Source organism: Cnephaeus nilssonii, assembly GCF_951640355.1.
Source record: "Cnephaeus nilssonii genome assembly, chromosome: 9".
NCBI classification, from domain to species: domain Eukaryota; kingdom Metazoa; phylum Chordata; class Mammalia; order Chiroptera; family Vespertilionidae; genus Cnephaeus; species Cnephaeus nilssonii.
This window is the reverse complement of record NC_137080.1, coordinates 72,570,483-72,588,037: the sequence shown is the minus strand read 5'-3', so window position 1 is coordinate 72,588,037 and position 17,555 is coordinate 72,570,483.

Sequence of the window (17,555 nt, the reverse complement as noted above, 5' to 3'; positions counted from 1 at the left end):
CTACTGAGTACATATCAAGGAGCAGAACTGATAGAAAATGTGACCTGTAAATATTTAATTTTATTAAAGAATGCCAAAGTATTTTCTAGAGTTGTTGCACCAATTTACACTCCTAACAGCAGTTCCTGAGATGTCTGTTGTTCCATAGACTTGTAAATCTCAGGTATTATCAGTCTTTTAAAATTTTAGCCATACTGATATGTGTAGTGTTATTCAATTTGCATTTCTTTCATCAATGAGGAGGCCACCCATTGTACATTTCATGGGCTATTTGGATAGCTTTTATATTCTAGTTTCTTGCCCTTTTGAAGGTTAATACAAAGACATCTCTGCCTGAAAGTTTTTTAATATAAATATTTTTACTTACTAATATGGAACCCCACTCAGAATTATATATATATGTGTGTGTGTGTGTGTGTGTGTGTGTATGTATGTGTATATATATATATATATATATACACACTGTATACTGTATATGTTTGAAAATTTTATTCAGATTCATTTTCCTCTTAGAAATACTGCAGTATGTTTCCTTTAAGTTTTAGCTATCTATTATTTGCTTTTAAATATTTTGATTTTTTACTTTTACTTTTTGAAGTTTGGGTATTGTCCATTTTTCTATTGTGTTGTTTGTTTTTTCCTTATTTACATATAAGAATATTTAGAAAAATTACATATTGATATATGTACTGTATGTATATGTATACATACATGCATGTTGATATATCTGTCTTCCTACTTTGTTTTTTCTCTATCTTAATCATAGAAGCTATTAAATTTATTATAGCCTAATTTATCAATCTTTACCTTTATGTTGTTTTTAATTAATCTTAGAGAGAGGAAGGGAGGGAGGGGGAGAAGAGAGAGAGAGAGAGAGAGAGAGAGAGAGAGAGAGAGAGAAGGAGAGAGAGAGAGAGAGAAAGAGAGAGAGAGAGAGAGAGAGAGAGAGAGAGAGAGAAACATTGATGTGAGAGAGAAACATCAATTGGCTGCCTCCTGCACATGCCCCAACTGAGATTAAACCCACAGTCAGGCTATGTGCCCTGAGTGGGAATCAAACCCGCCACCTCTTGGTGTATGGGACAATGCTCCAATTAATTGACCCACTACCAGCAGGGGCTCAATCTTTTCTTTTATAATAAGTGCTTATATATTCTATCTAAAAATAATTCTTTCTTAATTTATTTAGAATTGCTCCAATTTCTCTTAATAGTGTTTTATAGTTTTCTGTGTAGAAAACTTGCATATATTTCATTAGTTTTATTTGTAGGTATTTTTAAAAATTTTACACCATTGAAAAGAGTATCTTTTAAAAACTATTTTCTACTTGCTTGCTGTTGTAATAGAGAAGCAAAATTAATTTTTGTGTATTGAATTTGTATATAGCAACTTATTTTCCAACCAGGAAAACAGAAACTATTCTAAATATTTATTACAGAGAAAACTTAATATAAGGGATTTATAACACTGGTGATGGTGGAATTGAGAAATAGAAGAAGAGAGGTAATGAGGTAACCCAAATTATAAAAGAGCAGTAAGATGCTTATACTTCTAGATTAGGGGAATAAAGAAAGAAGGTAGTATTACTGAATACCAGAGACCAGCATCATTCAGCAGAGATGGAACCACAGAGAGCCTGTACAGCAGAAGCTAGAAAAAATTCGTAGTTACCTGAGATGCCATGGGAAGCAGAGAGAGAGAGAAATACCCTGGATTGTTCTTTCTCCTTCCCACTAATACTCAACCAGTGCCTTCCATTGGTTGAATGAATGTAGAAACCAGAGGGCAAAAGAGATTGCAAAATTTTGTTCTTTTTTTAAAATATATTTTATTGATTTTTTACAGAGAGGAAGGGAGAGGGATAGAGAGTTAGAAACATCGATGAGAGAGAAACATCGACCAGCTGCCTCCTGCACACCCCCTACTGGGGATGTGCCCGCAACCAAGGTACATGCCCTTGACCAGAATCGAACCTGGGACCTTTCAGTCCGCAGGCCGACGCTCTATCCACTGAGCCAAACCGGTTTCGGCAAAAATTTTGTTCTTTTAAATACAGTACAGTACAGAAAAAAAGGGATAAATCTGAGATAAATAGATAGCTGGCCAGTTTATGTGTTATTTATTCTGATAATTCCTCTTTCTCTCTCTTTGAATATTCACAGTCAGATCTTCCACCGTTTTATTACTTCCTTTTAAATCCATATAACTTCTATACACTTTTCCTGCCTTATTGCATTGACTAGGTGTGGGTGGATATATAGGCTCCAGAGACAACAAAGCATTCTTAGTTTCCCTGAAGTTTTCCTGGATCTATCTGCAGGCTCGTCTTGACAGCTCAAGCCTACCTGATAGATCTCACTCTGCTACCTCATTTTTAGAATTATAGCCTCAGAATTTCAGAGATGGAAGAGATATGAGTTTATATAGTCCAGGGGCTGGCAAATTAGAGCCCTTGAGCCAAATCTTGTCTGCTACTCATTTTTTTAAATAAAGTTTTATTACAGCATAGCTACACTTCTTTGATTACGTAATATCTGTAGCTGCTTTATATTACAATGACAGTGAAGTAGTTGTATAAAGATTGGGTGGCCCTCAAAACCCAAAATACGTAGTATTTGGCTCTTAATGGAATAAGTTTGCCGACCCCTTATATAGTCCACGCACTTCTTTAGACAGATGAGGAAATTGGTCACCGCCCATGGTCATCAACTGTTAGTGGCAGAGTGTGGATTAGATCATAGACCTCCAGACTCCTAGATCAGTGTGTTTTTCCACTGCAACATATAATTAAAAGCCTCTCCATGATCCAACATGAAAGTCTATGTCATAAGATGAGGCTTATCTTGGGCAGGATGGAGGTTCTAAAATACAGATAGCCAGGGGCCTGGCCAGTCAGAGGTGAGGCCATCACAGACTTGGTGGGCATAGCCCTCCCATCTGCCTTGGCCTTTCTATCGTGCACAAGGCCCTAACAACAATAGCTCTCTTTCAACCTTGAGCAATAAAGAAAAAACATAAAAAATAAGCCTCTTCCTCTCTCCTCCACAGCTCGCCCCCAATCCCCCAGTGTCAGTATGATGTTAGGTTAGGTTTTTTGAAAGTGCTAGACAATTTAAAGTTGTTATTTTCAACCTGGAGATATTGTGAGTGTTGCTATTTACTTGAAAGTTAAGAATTTCCAAAGGACCTTGAATTATTATTTACCTTCCTTGTTGTCATTATTCACATCTCCCTAGGCATAGAAAACATTCAATTAAATTTTCAAGCAGTGCTGTTTGGTGATGGATACAGGAAGAATTTCTATTGAAAAAGAAATGACCTCAAATTTATTTTCTCAATATTGAGGCCTCAGCTTTCTTCTTTGAAAAGGCATAATCAATTATTAAAGAACATGTTAAATTACTTTGCATTTTCCCCCTCCTGATCCTTAATGTCCCACAATCTCATTGTTTCTAATAAAACACAGGAGTCTTCAGATGGAAAGACTGTGGGCTTCGGATTTGTCGTTGTCCTCCTGTTGTTTAGCACTGTATTGTTTTGGAGTGTTAAGTGCCAATTATCACAAAAGAGTATTTAGTTAGCTAGGTATTACCATAAAGGAGGATGCTTTAGTAAGAGTGATAAAGAACTTAATTTGGTGTCCATGAACCTAAACTTGTTATTTTTCTTTTACTATTCTGTAGAATAGTTCTCTTTTTAAAGTTAACTTCAAGTCCTTCCTGCTTTGATATCTTTGCAAAACTTTGACTTCAGTTGGAAACTTTTAGAACCAATTATTGGATTTATTTTTGAAATTTGTATTTATTTGTAGAGTTAAAGGAATGGCTGTTTTCTTTCTCTCCATAAGTGCTTTCTTTTAGCTCTGATCTTGTATCTCTCTAGCTAAGCCAAATCAGGAAGAGGTATCTCAGTGACATGGAGGTGGGTGCAGGTGAAATATACCTGCATGGTTCATAGAACTCCCATTCAGCTGTTTCATCATCTGCTGAAACATTTCCCTCAGTTACACCTCTTGAGGAAGATGTGGGAAGAGACAATCAGCGCGTTATCTTAATAAATGGTGTCATTTTGGAGAATGTACTTAGAGGGCAACTGTTGTCCTTTCTCATTCCCTACTCCAGATGGATGACTTTGCTGTCTACAGAATAAACTTCTACCTACTTACCAGAGTTGGTGCGGAGTCTAACTTTTAGACCAAATTCCTTACTACCATATGACCGTAAGTCCTTACTTTTTCAGTGCCATGGACCTCTTTGGTAATCTGAAGCTTGTGGGCCTTTGCCAGGATAATGTATTTAAATGCATAAGAAAATACATACAATTATAAAGGAAGCTAATTATAATAAAATACAGCTAACCAAATATTTTAAAAATGGACTTCTTTATACATTTAATAACAAGATCCAGTGGAGGGTCTAATAAGCAATTTTGAAATGGTGATAAAATACTATTTTGAATTAACAGCAACCATAGTTATGATATGAAAATATTTGCATTTTCTATTGGTTACAAAATCACAGATACTGCTCTGTTTTGTAATAGAAGGAAATGCTATGTTGCAGTTAAGGACTAGTGAAAATAAAGATGCATTTTTCCTATCAAGTTTATGAAGCCCTGGATTTGTAGTTCATGGATTCCGGGTTAACATGTGAGCTCTGTGCAGGGTTCCCATCGTCCTTTCTATAACTTGGTCTTCGTCAAGGTTGCTGCAGTCTGTTTGATATGCTGAGATATCTTTGGTCCTTGAAGGGAATCAGAGTTTCTGGCCCCATAGGGAACTAGAAGATACCAATAAATACATAGAAAGGGGGTGCTGCTTGGCTACAATGCTGAGGAGAGTCTAACCCTCAAGGACAAATGGGTCTTGGAATAGTGAGGAGGGTGATTGTTAACCACTTCTCTCTCTGGCGGCATCTTAACCCACTAGGGTTCCCAGTAAGGATTTTTAGGGATTTCAGTGCTGATTTACAGCCTATGGGACGGTTCCATTTTCTTTTATGTAGCCACTATATCTCAACAAAACTGGATCTCTTGATGTTTTTTCTCCTCCCCTTGTGTCCCCCCAACCTCTGTGCCCTAGTGTGTACGCTCTTCTCTTGAAGTGAGCCTCCTTTGCAATCTGGTGGGACTATGGGTGGTTTGTTTTCCAAAATTTTTATTAAACTCCCCCCTCTCATCCCAGAAGAGCTATCATTTATGTTGTGAGTATGCACTAATCTTATTATGGGAAAAATATATAATATTTATTTTTGAACATTTACCAAACTTTATAGGCCCCATTCAAATCCAACTAGCTCCTTGATGCCTCCCCTGATATTGACAATCCAAAAGGGACTCCCGACCTGCATTCTTATTGCCTTCTCTGCGCTCATCATGTTCTGTCTGGCATTAGTGTAGACACACTTACTGAATAAGTTGCTTATCTTGTCTTTTTATTGCAGATTAAATCCTTTGAAGAGAGTGCTTATGTGTTTATTTATTGCTATATTTCCCCCAGCACTCTCTAGTATCTTGCACATAATATCCTATGTTATCATATTTTAATTAGCTAATTATTTAATATGCTACATGGTAATAAGCACTTAAGAAAAAACCCCACTTATGGCAACATTTTGACTATAAATTGTGATCAATAACACTGACTGAATCCTATATAATAAAAGGCTACTATGCAAGTCCACTGAACAGCAGAATGACTGGTCACTATGACGTGCACTGACCACCAGGGGGCAGATGCTCAATGCAGGAGCTGCCCCTGGTGGTCAGTGTGCTGCCACAGGGGGATCACCACTCAGTGAGAAGCTGGGCTCACAACTAGTGAGCGCAGCGGCGCTCAGGATGTCTAAGCCATCAATTGGACATCCCCCGAGGGCTCCTGGACTATGAGAGGGCACAGGCCAGGCTGAGGGACCACCCCCCCGAGTGCACGAATTTCGTGTACTGGGCCTCTAGTTTATATAAATTTGTCTTGATAAAATCCACTATTTGCTCCAATAAGAGACATTTATTAGGAGCAGGGACATTTCTACCCATCTCTCTGCATCAGTCTGGCCTCAGCCCAGACTTCTCCTGGAAGGATTATTTTTGTTAATCAAGTTGGTCAGGTCATTCGTTGGGCTACATATTGGGAAGAAAGGCATTTTCTTCCTGCATAATGGTAGGGCTGCAATCTATCCCTACTCTGGGGACTCCAGCCATCTTATACTGTGGCAGGGGCACATGAGGAGTAGGGGTAGGAGCCTCAGCTGTGTTTTACAATCTAGCTTTTACAAAAGTCATTTTATTGGGCGGGGGGGGGGGGGGGGGGATAGGAGGGTTGGATGTCCTCCCAGCTATTATTTAAGTTTTGCTTTGATTCCCAGTCTTCTGTTATATTTTGCACATAACTCCCTCAGTCCAGAGTTTCTTAGGGAGCATGGGTGAACAAGGCAGGACCTAATTATATCTGGGTCTCTGTCCATAATGCCATCAGTACTTTGCCAAAATCTTACCTCCACCTTAAACATCACAGAGAATAACTACACTGGGAAGCTGGCCTCATTCTGTTTGTTATATAGGCAGCTGTGTTTTCTGATTTATTTGGGATTTTAGAACACATGAAAAATGACCCAATTTCATAAAATTGATAGTAGAAAGTACTGTTTGCTGGCTGCAGACCCTCCTGGTAGGTTTGGGTCAGATTTTGAGATTTCTGCAGTGGAAGGAGAGTCAAATGCCAAAGTTCTCATGCTGACATTTCTCTCCCGTGTTCAGTGATGAAGGAAAGTGGATTGGGCTCACTAGGCGGGTTTGTTCCACCCTGATAAGGTGATGAAGTTCTGCATCAGCTCTGCAGCTGGCAGCCGTGGCAGCCTTGTGGCATTGCCAGGGGACCCTGCTCTTAGTGTATTCCTCACGTATATGCAATAAACTCCATGGTACTTCTCAGTTTTTGTTTTCTTTTGCTGGAGCTGTGACCTGGTTTTACAACTTAATCCCATTGTGATATAAATTATATAGATGAGAATCCACCAACATCACAGAAAAATGCAAGAACAGAGTATTCATGGCATGGTTTTATAATATCCCAAATGTTTAGAACTTAAAACTTTTTACACGACAAACCATATTTTGTGTTTCTCCCCTCTTTGGAACATTATCCCATCAGCAGTAGGTGAGAGTCATGATGGAAGTTGGGGACTAGGTTAGCCAGCTGGCAATATCTATGGTTTAACCCAGCAGTTAAAATTTTGAGTGAAAGTTTCTTATAATTTCTTAAGTATTTTGTAAGTCAATTTTTTTTGGGGGGGGAGTCTAACAATGCATTGTATAAATCAGGTGAGACAGAAGGGAGATTGTAGTGAGTTGAAAATGAGATATTGATCTCCAAGGACATAATTTTCTTCACTGTAATAATTTGTTTTCAAGTAAAAGACTTTTTAAATAAGTTCATTGGCCTTAACTACTCCTAGGGAAAAACCATTTTGTTGAATTTCTGTTCTTTTCTTCCAACATGAAATTGTAAGTGATTTTCGAAATACTGGTGAAACTAGAGGCTCAAATAGAGTGCTAGAAATAAATAGTCTTGGTCCTATAACCTATTGCACAGTAAGAAAACATTATTTGTCCACATTGGAAATGGCTAAGTGGAAAAATACTGGACTTTTGCACTGGGCTCTACAAAAAGCTAGCCAGCAAGGTCCAGACTTAGGATTGTCTCCTTCTCATTTCTCCTGTTGGATCTCTCAAAGGCAACTCAATTTATCACACCAGAAACCAGACTTGCGGTCACCTGCCTCAAACCTAGTCATCGTATTATGTTTCTTCCTTGGTAAAAGGTCTAATCTTTCAACCAGTGAAATGTGGCAGAATAATGAAATGTTGAATTGTGTTTTTCCTTTCCAATTCATTTAAAAATGATGTGACTTCCTCACACCATTTTTTGTCAATATGACTCCAAGCATGAGGGATCTTGGCTGTGCCTGAAGTATTGGCCTGGAGTCTAAGGCTGGTCTTTGGAAATGGCTTAACCCAGTTTCATAGAGAAGCTGAGAAGGGAAAGGCTTTTGAGGACCAGGAGATGGGAAGGAGAATAACCCACCTAGGAAGGGAGGAGAGAAGCCTGTGAGGATCTCTATAGGAGACCTGAGTGGCACCTCCATGGGTGTGGCCTTCAGGGGAATGACTGTATATCCCTAGGGGGATTGGATTCAGCCCTGTCAAAGGTTCCTTTGACCTGGAAATACAGGTAGTAATACTGTAGCATCCAAAGGGATGAGGAGACCAGAACAATGGACAGCTCAAAGATAGCCTGTGTGGACAAACAACCGTTGGACCAGGAGGAGGACTACTGGACACAACCCTGGAGAAGAGCCAGTGTGGTCAAAAGGAGAGAGCAAGGCAGAGCGTGATGCAAAATAAACCTGAGAGAGAACCGATCTTGGTCCATTGGCCTGTCCTGATCATCTGCTCAGCACAGGCTTCTTTAAACAAGAATGTTGGGTTAGGGTCACCCATCATGCCCATAGGAAAATGGTTCTCCTTCTGAAAGTGAATGCCACAGGGCTTTCTCATCTACCCTGCCTTCCCTTCCTTCCTCCTTCTTCCCTTCCTTTATTCCTGCTATGTAAAGAAGTTCTTCCTTCCATGTAAAGAAGTATGCCCACAACCGATATTTATTGAGGTCTGCCTGGGAAACGGTAGTATCAGCTTCTACCACTTAATAATTGTGTGACTCTGGGTCAATCACCTAATCAAGCTAAGCCTCATTGTACTCATTAATAAAGGGAATAATAACAGTCCCAACAGGACTGTTGAGAGGAATACTGTCTGTGAAGCATTTATCACAGAATCTGGCTCAATATGTGGGAATCAACATTGTGGTTTGCTGTGTCCTCTGACAGGCAGGAGACACTGGGGTCTCAGTGGTAAACAAGTCAAGATTCCTGATCTCATGAAACTTTCATAACGCCTTTTGCTTTCACATCAGCTCCAACTCTCTGGTGCCATGTGTCTAATAGCGAGGCTCTAATACACTCCTTCCTGAATAAGTATATTCGTATACTCTGATAATAAAGTTTCCAAAGAATGACAAGTAATTTTTAAAGGCTTAAGTAAACATGAACCCATCGTAAGGTATTTTATTAAAGCAGGAAGAAATATTCAATAGGTTGGAAAAAAATATTAGCTGTGGGTTTTTTTTGTTATTGTTTTTCTTGAAGTTTACCATAGAACATGGTTGTGAACTTTTGATAGTTTATGGTTTGAATATGTATAAATTTATTTTGGCTGTAAACTGAAATAAAATCACTGGCAGCATACAGTCCTCTTGCCCATTAGTTATATGACTCTGTTTGGAAATTGTTGCATTATTACATCCAAAATCCCTATGCTATTTAATAATGTTCCACATAGAAGTACGTTGCCATGAAGCTAATGAAGCTTCCTCTCTAGGACGCCTTACTTGTACGGGCAGGGGATGGAGCCATTGTTCTTACTGTTTTCTCTAAAGTGATTTGTGTGGCTGGAGTCAAACAGGTTTATCTCTGCTCCTCCCCACCAACAGGCAAGAGGCAGCTCTCATTTGATGCTTATCTTTCATTACTTCTTCATCTGGGGAATCTCCCTGTGATGACAAAAACTAATCTTTAAAAATATATATGCAAAGAATTTTTCAAAATATTTTTGTTATTTCCAGTATATAGTAAAAAAACCAAATATCCCATTACAGGCCTCTCCCTCATTCATTTCTATTTTCTTAAAATAAATACTATTAACCATTTGTGTTGATCTTTCCAGATTTTACTTTATATTTGCATTCATGTAAACTTAAACTATTTAAAACTAAAATTGTATATTCTGTTAATAAACAATCATACTATGAATATTGCGCTGCAAAACTTTTTACTTAATAAGATATCTAGGATCTCTCTTCAACCAGTTCATTTAGATCTAACTCATTCTTTTGAACTCTTAGGTAATTTCCATGGATCATTTTATTAACTATTCACCAATTGATAATATTCAAGTTATTCCTGATTTTTACCACTACAAATATCTCTGTAACAAACACCTGTATACATAGATTTGTTGTGGTACTTGTGTTTATATTTCTGTGAGATAGATTCTTAAGAGTAGAATTGCTAGATTTTACTTGATACTGCCAAATTGTATGCTTACAATCTGTACCAATGATATTACCACTAATAATATATTTCTGTTGCATTTAACACCAGAGTAGAATTGTGCAGTCCAAGGTAATGAATATTTATGTTTGAATTTAGATAGTGCCAAACAGTATTCCAAAATTGTTACATCAATTTACATTCCCACCAGCAATATGTGAAAATTCTAGTTGCTTTACAACCTTTCCAATATTTGGCATTGTCACATACTGAAATTTTTGTCATATGTTCTGTGTATTATGTTATCTCACTTTTATCTTCATGTTCTGGTTGACTAAATCAGTTAAACACTTTTTCAGATGTTTAATGGTCATTGTGAACTTTCTGTTTAAGTTCTTTTTGCCCAATTTTAAAACATATTAGGTAACTGTCTTATTCTTATTGATTTTTACAATACAAATATTTTTAGGGCTCTACATGCATTGTATAGATTCTCTGCTCTATTGGTTGCCTTTTCATTGTTTTAATGGTGTCTATTAATGAGCAGAAATTTAAAATTTTAATGTAGTCCAATTTTTCTGTCTCTTGTTTTATGGTTACTTCTCTTTGTTCCCCATTTGAGAAATCTCTGCCTTTTCTCAAAGTGATGAAAATATCTTCTATGTTATCTTCTAGATGTTTTTATTGTTTTACCTTTCACATTGAGACCTATAATCCACCCAAAGTTGATTTCAGTGTATGATATAAGCTAAGAGTCAAGATTTATTTTATTCTCTATGAATATCCAATTTATGCAGCACCTTTTATTGAAAAGACCATTTTCACCCACTCTTCTATAGTGTCACTTTTTTCATAAATCAAGTGACTATAGGTCAACTCTCTAATTTATTCAGTTGGTCTCTTTTTCCATCCTAGTGACATTATCATACTTTCTTAATTAAGGAGCTGTATAATAAGTCTTGCTGTCTGGTAATGTATGTTTTCCAGTTTTGTTCTTTAAAGTTGTCTGATCTATACTTGGCACTTTGTATTTTTCATATAAATTTTGAAAACAGCCTTTAATTTACCACCAAAAAGCCCTTTGCAATTTTGTAACAACTTTATTGAAGTATAATCAACATATAGTAAACTGTACTTTTAAAAGCATAATTTGGTAAGTTCTGACACATAAAAACACCTGTCATACCATTATCACAATAAAAAATAATAAATCTATCCATTACACCCAAAACTTTCCTTATACCTATACCTCTTTGTACTCAATCTCATTCCTCCCAGACCCCCTAATTCACAGCCAACCACTGATATTATAGATTACTAGAGGCCCGGTGCACAAAATTAGTACACAGGGAGGGGAAGTCCCTCAGCCTGACCTGTACCCTCTCCAATCTGGGACATCTGGCTCCTAACCGATCACCTGCCTGCCTGTCTGATCCCCCTAACTGCCCTCCCCTGCCGGCCTGGTAACCGCTATTAACTTTTTAAAATCTTATCCCCTTCATACACAAAATTGTATTTGATTTCCTTATTGGCTTCTCCCTCTCACACAATTTCTCTCTCTCTTTTATGTAACACTTTTTTCTATTGACTCATTGTTTATAAACCTTTCTTTCCTCCTTATTTCCTACTTCTGTTCCATCATCCTTCTTCCCATCTTTCTTCTACCCTCCCTCTTTCCCCACATTCCTTCTTTCCTTTATCTTTACCCCTGCCCTCCCTCCCCTTTTCCTTCCTTTCCACCTTAATTTTTTTTCACTTCCTCCCTCGGACCTGCTTTGCTCCCTCCCCCATTTCTTCCTTCTTCCCATTCTCTTTTTAAGCTCTACCAGCTCCCATTTAAAACTTTTCTTCCCTCCCTCTTTCTCTCTCATCCTACCTTTCCCATACATTCTTCTCTACTTACTTCTACTGTTTTAATATCTATCTATCTACCTGCCTAATTATTCACTATTATTTATCTTTTTTTTCTTTCCTGACTCCTACTTTTAAAATCTGTCCCCAGTAAACAACTATACTTGATTTTCATTATAGCTCCTACAGTTCACTCATACATCCTCTTTCCTTCTTTAACTCTGCTCTCTACTGACTCCTCTATAAAGTTTTTCCCTCCTTCCCTCCCTTCTTAAAGCTTCTGTTCGGGGGGGCGGCGTTAACCCCCAGCCTAGGTCTCAGCCCCAGCCAGGTGTTCACCGCCCCCCCTTCCCCAGCCTCCCCGCTGCCGTCCTGCTCCCATTCCCTGCCCGGGACACTCAGCCCAGTGAGGGTGGCCAAGGCCCGTGCAGCCCCGGTGCTGCTGCTGCCGTGAAGCAGGAGCACCTCCGCCCAGAAGGCCTTGGACCATCCACCACTCCGTCCCGGACCTGTGGGCGCCTCCCCACCACCCTCCTCTCACATCTGGGCGGGGCTCCTGCCCTGCCCCTCACTGGGCGCACCTGCTTCCCCCCCGACCCCCCCGCGGTCACGACCCCCTCCCATGTGCAGCCCGGCATTTCCTTCCCTTTTCCATTCCTGTGTCTTTGTCTTGTTCCCTTTCTGTATTTCTGTTTCTCCTCTTGGCCTGTCTGCATGCAGGCCTGCCTTCCTCTCCCTCTCTTTTCTTATCCCCTCCTATTGTATCCTATCCTATCCTGGGTCTTACAGCTGCCTGAGCAGAGGGTGGGGACGCAGCCTGCTGATCCGGTTGTGACGTGATGCTGTAATGGATAATTTGAATATTTCTCTATTATTAGTATAGATTATAGATTTGTTGGCATTTTCTAGACTATTATGTAATTAGAACCATATAGCATATGCTTTTCTTTTTGTCTAACTTCTTTCTTTTAGCATACTTATTTTAAGATTCATCCATTCTGTTGTTTATCAATAATTTATACCATATTACTGCTGAATAGCTTTTCATTGTTTGGGTTTGTTTATCTATTCATCTGTTCAGAGACATTTGAATTATTTCCAGTGTGTTTTTTTTTTGCTGTTATAAATAAAGCTAAGAATGTTCATGTTCAAGTCTTTATATAAACATATACTTTTATTTCTTTTTAATAAATTACCTAGGAGTGGAATGGTTGTTGTATATTGAACTTTTTAGGAAATTGCCAAACTGCATTCCAACTTGGTTAACCATTTTACATCTCTACCAGGGATGTAGAAGAATTCCAATAGCTCAATGTCCTCAACCACAACTTGGTGTGATCAGTATTTTTTTATTTTAGGCAGTCTAATAAATGTGACATGATTTTAATTTGTACTTTCCTAATGACTAATAATACTTCTTTTTATGTGCTTATCTGCCATCTGTATATCTTATATGCTAAAGTGTCCATTTAAATATTTTATTTAGTTTTTATTGGTTTATTTTCTTATTGTTGAATCTTGAGAATTATTTTTATACTAGAAGCTCGTTGCACGAAGTTTCGTGCAAAAGACCTTCCTTCACCTGGCTAATGGCACCAGTTTTCCGCCAGCACCAGTTTTCCTCTGGCCACCTGCTGATTGGAGCGCCGTTTCCTCTGGCCTCCAGCGCCGCTGGTGGAGGAACTCGGGGTGGCCGATCGCGCTGGCGGGAGGTGCTCCGATCGGCGGGTGGCCAGAGGAAAACTGGTGCTGGCGGAAAACTGGTGCCGGCAGCCACGCAATCAGCCACCCCAAGTTCCGCCACCGATGCCTTCCGCTGGCCCCGTGGGTCCTCCCGCAGCGCCAGCCACCCCGAGTCCCACCCCCAGCCTCCCCCAATCGGCCACCCTGAGTCCCGCCCCCAGCCTCCCAACGGCCCAATCGTGGGCGTAGCAGAGTGATGGTAATTTGCATATTACCATTTTATTAGGTAGGATTGTAGATACAAGGCCCTATCATATATATGCTTGGCATTTATTTTCTCTCTGTTTGTGGCTTGTTTATTCTTTTAAGACTGTATTTTGAATAGCAGAAATTCTTAATTTTGGTGCAGTCCAATTTATCTTTTTTTTTTCTATTATCAATCATATCTCTGGTATTGTATATGAAATCTTTGCCCAATCCAAAGTCACAAAGATTTTCTTTTACATTTTCTTATACAAATTTTATCATTTTCAGTTGTAGATTTAGGTCTATTGTCCATTTGAAATAATATTTTTATATGGTGTGGGGTATGTATCAAAGTTGATTTTTTATGCAAATGTGCTTTTAACTTGTCTATATTGGCACCAATACTTGACTCTATTACTCTAATTAGTCCTGAAGTCACATTAATGTTAGTCCTCCAACCTGTTCTTTCTCAAAGTCATTTTGGCTATTCTAGGCCCTTTACATTCCCACATAGATTTTAGCATAAGTTTATCAACTTCCAGCTAAAAATACTTGCTAAAATTTTGATTCTGATTCCATTGAATCAACAGATAAATTTAGGGATAATTAACGTCTGAACAAAATTGAGTCTTCTGATCCATAAACATGGTATATTGCTCCATTTATTTGTGTATTCTTTAATGTATTTTAGCAATATTTTGTTATTTTCAGTATACAGTCTTACACAACTTTTAACAGATTTACCCCTAATCATTTCACATATTTGATGTTACTGTAAATGGTACTTGTTTGTTAATTACAACTTCAACATCTTCATTGCTAGTATGTTAGAAATGTAATTGATTTTTGTACTTGCTCTTTTTTCCTTTAACATTGCTAAACATTTATTAATTCTGATAGCTTTTCTGTAGATTCTTTGGGGTTTTCTACATGGGTATCCATGTATTCTGAGAATGCAAAGAGTTTTACTTCTTCCTTTATAATCTGGATGCTTTATATTTCTTTTTGTTGGCTTATTGCATTGACTAGATTCTTCACCACAGTTTTGAATAGAAGTGGTGGAAATGAAAATGCTTGATTTGTTCATGGTGCTAGAGAAAAGCATTTAGTCTTTCACCATTAAGTATGGTCTTCTATGTATTTTGTAAGTGCCTATTATCAGGTTGAGGAGATTCTTTTCCATTCCTAATTTTCAGAGAGTTTTTTTAAAAAAATAAGGAGAAAATGTTGAATTTTGTCAAATGCTCTTGCTGTATCTGTTGAGATTAGTATGTGATTTTTCTTTTTCAGTCTCTCGATATAGTCAATTACATTGATTTTTGCCTGCTGAGATTTTTATTGGGTTTTTATTAAATCTTAAAAAAATAAGAGGATTACTGTCTTTACAATAATGAGTTCTGCAATTTGTGAATCCCAATAATGTTTTGTAGTTTTCTGTGTAGAGGTCTTGGACATTTTTCTTCCCCAATCTTCCTCCCTCCCTCCCTCCCTCCCTTCCTCCCTCCCTCCCTCCCTCCCTCCCTCCCTCTTTCCCTCCCTCTTCTCTTTCTTTTTCTTCTGTTTATCTCCTTCTTTTATCTTTTCTTTAGATCTCTTTAAGAATAGATTGCCTGTGTACTTGTTTTAAAATATGTCCACATATTTTTGGCACTCCTTCCTTCAAATAGTGGGGTTTATGTCCCCTTCCCTTGAATCTGGGCTGGACTTAGTGACTTGACTGTAACCAATGGAATGCAGCAGGACTGATGCTGTATGACTGTCAGGCTAGGTCAGAAAAGGCCAGATCTCATCGTGGATATTCTCTTTTAAAATGTTGACATTAAATTATCTTTAGTAATTCAGCCTTTACCATGGTACCTGGCACTAGACTCTATAAGTACGTTTAAAATAATTTTTAAATAGTGTCTTGTTACACCACTATGTATAAGGATGGGAGTAGGTAGGAAAAAGGGAGTGGAAGCAAACCTTGTGAAGAAAATATTTTCTATTATGATTCTACATATGGAAAATGAAGATGTAGAGCTAAGTTACTTGCTCGTGTAAAGGGAGAGCCCAAATTCAAGCCTTCAAGCCATATCTGGCCCCAAAGTTCTTGTTCTTTCCTCAATATGCTTATTAGAGGCAAGCAGAGAACTTCACCGAGGAGTGTGGAATTAACACGCCATATTTTCCTGGGGGACATTTTATTCCAGGGTAATTAATTTAAATTTCAAAATATGCATGATATATTATGGAGCAAAACAAATAATTTGCCATTGTTTAAAAAGATAAAGTAGGAGAATTCTAAGAAATATCATTTTGCAACTGCTTGTTTTGGACTATAAATGCAAAATCATCCATTTACATTTATACTCTCCTTTGGCAGGAATTTTCAAGATTCATTAGCTGTGCCTTATTACCTCTGATCCAGGGAAACAATGAAGTGTTTTTGTGCCATGATTTGCAGGGCACTGACTCTGCAGTTCTAAAAATTACTAAGTCCCTTTTGGTTGTTGGTATATGCCAGACACTGCGCTTATCACTGTTCCTCATTTATACTTGCAACATTTCTGCAAAGTAGGCAATACTACATCATATTCTAGGTGAAGCATCTGATCCTTAGAGAGGCAATTTGCCTACATTTTCACAGACAGAGCAGGAATTCCATGTCAGGTCTGTTTGTCTCCAAGGACTGGGTTCTTAACCCCTAATATTGTTTAAGCAAAGGATTTCTTGGAGTTCTCTGTATAACACATAGCGGTGGAGATATTAGTTGTAGATGTGGGGAATACTTGATTAGACTCAAGTAGAGCCTAATTGTGTATTCCAATGTAGTTGAAAACAGGACCATTCTGTTCAAGTTGGATCTCTGATCTCCCTGGATAGAATTTATAATTGCTTCAGAGTGCAATTCTCAGCTCCTCTCTGATTGGCCAGCTTGTTTGCAGGGAGGTATCATACCTATGCACACATCTGCTTAGCCATCTGTGGTGTAAACTGTTGTCAATCATTCTCACCTCAGGGAGACCATGCGATTTCAGTTTTGGAAAATTACTGTCCTGTAGAAAGGTAAAGCAGGATGCCAATGGTAGAGATATTGTAACATGTCTTACTTTAGATGGATTCCTGGATAGATGGCTTGTAAATTTAGGATTCGGAAGTACATGAATAATCTCCCAGCCTACAAAAGCAGTTCATTTTATGCCTACTACTAGGTCATAAGTTTTCCTTCCTAAGACACACTGTATGATCAAGTCTGACAGTCAAGGTTCTCAGACCCAATGAAACCTGTTTTTAGTAGTTGTGATTGTGGCAGAGAATGGAGGCTGGAGAAAAGGGGCATAATAAGCCATAACCCTGCTGGTAATTCAGCAGTTTCTTAGAAAGGCCACCGGTTCAGTGAAGTGATAAGTTTTCTCGTTGATAATTTATTTTATCTTTTCAAAAAGCATGAAGCTATTACACACGCCAGCCCCATACTACCTGTCCTGTTACCAAGCCAGTGTACTTTAAACAACTTTATCTTCTACATACATCCAATCAATTCACACTGACTTTTCAGATTTATTTGAGTCCCATATCACAAATGTTGAAGCTAAGTGTCCATAGGGAGATTTTATTTTAACTTCCAGTGATGATTATCAGAGGAACTTAATAGGTCAGGAGACCTAGGGCTGATTCTCATTCCAGATG